This window comes from Solanum pennellii, chromosome 1 (genome assembly GCF_001406875.1).
Source record: "Solanum pennellii chromosome 1, SPENNV200".
Lineage (NCBI taxonomy): Eukaryota > Viridiplantae > Streptophyta > Magnoliopsida > Solanales > Solanaceae > Solanum > Solanum pennellii.
In genome coordinates, this window is record NC_028637.1 from 8298150 (window position 1) to 8299956 (window position 1807).

A 1807-nucleotide genomic window follows, 5' to 3' on the forward strand; every position below is an offset into this window, starting at 1 on the left:
TATATATATAACATGAAAATTATTAGTTCGAGACTGAATAACATATTACTTTAAGAAAAATATTCACAACTTATAAACTTCAAATTCTTTAGCCTCTATTTGATTGTGCGATACTTAAATCCCAAGATGAGTAATTTATTACATTGAAAAAAATTAATTTTTATGTTTAAATATATTTTGTGATTCCATCATACTAGTCAAAGGAAAAATTACATAATTATATTTTTCCTCTTTCATTTAATGCTAGTTTGACTTTGTTAAATTTGTTTAGTAGAAGGAACATAAGATAAAAACAAAATAGTTATATTAAAAGATTCAAAAACTATATATATTTATTAAATAGTCAACTAAATATACTATAAATAGGACACAAAGAAAACAAAACATCATCATCAAGTGACTTACTGAGCATACAAAAAAAATTAAGATATGTCTTTCAAAGTGTGTGTTTTTTTCCTCATGCTTACGATGATAGCGATATGTAAGTCTTTTACTTGATTTGATCTATTAGTAATGGTGTATCATACACTTCTCTCTAATATTTTCTAAGTTAATTTTAAAAAGCTTCTTGTGCTGAAATATGAAATGTGTTTTCCTATTAATTATAGATTCTAATGATTAATTTTATAGGTGTCTCGCCAAAGGTTGAAGCAAAAGACATACCCAGGTGTTGTTGCAAGACAGACGAAGACTGTAAACGTCTTTGTGGCGATATACCTCCCTATTTTTGTGATGGTGAATGGTGTGAATGTGGGCATCGTCCTCCCATAGGTCGAATTACAAAAACTAGTGAAAACATAAATTGAAGAATTAAAATTCATAGCATGAAATAGAAAGGAAGAATATATTTGGAATTTAATTTCTCTTTCAATGTAACTTTCAACATGACATTACCCAAATAAGAAAGCTTATTGTTTTCTTCCATTCTTTTTCAATATAACTTGCAACAAGGCATTAACCAATTCCTAGAGCTTATTGTTTCCTTCTTTATGTCATATACCTTTATTTTGATAAATAATCTCATTTTTATTTCTTTTTAGTAGCATTTCTCTATAAAGAGTTCTCTTTTTTTTTTAGAGTTGAACTCCAATGTGTACATTTTGCAGCAAACCTTTGAAATGCAACTTTAAGTTGAATTCAAGAATTTTAAGAACAACAAAAAGTTGTTTTCACTAATTTTTCCCCAAAATTACTCCCCAAACTTTAAAACAACTACAATTTGTATTTATTCCCAACCACAACTTTAATTTTGAAATATATATTTTTATTTTGAAAATAAAATTATTTTTGTCAAATTTAACAAAAAAGAACATGGCCAACCATTAAGCTTGATGATCGGTTGTGCTACTCGACACGCATTGCCCCCGACAAGGGGTGTCAGTACAAAATAATGTACATGTAAGATATGTTGGAAGTTGACACTAAAGTAAAAGTATTGAACGAAAAGGGAAGGGATGTAATACAAGTAAAATATGTAATCTCCCTATAACAATAAATTATAAGCACATGAAAAGCAATTACCTAACATGGCCCCCATAGGCCTGGTAGGTACAAAAAACACACAATCCCTTTAGGTCCTAACGAGAGTAATAATCGCTTAATACCCATATTAGCCCCCTAACCTGGATCCCAATGACAATCTTTTCTAAACCATCTGAATGAACATTTTCCAAGAATCAATCTTAATATAAAAATTAACCTTAACGGTAATTAATTAGAAAGTACTGCTAAATATGTATTGTTAGTGGAAATTAGCACTCTTTGTATGTGTCCCTAAAGGATTTAGCGACATTGGATCTAATAACAC

The 1807-nt window shown here is 29.0% G+C and overlaps 1 long non-coding RNA gene across 1 annotated transcript; it reads left to right on the top strand.

The window, feature by feature from the left end:
* Positions 1-390: 390 nt before the first annotated feature.
* LOC107031664 lies at positions 391-962 on the top strand. The gene is made up of 2 exons (XR_001458269.2): positions 391-481; positions 631-962. It is a non-coding gene; the product is annotated as an uncharacterized LOC107031664 (long non-coding RNA).
* The last annotated feature ends 845 nt before the right edge of the window (positions 963-1807 follow it).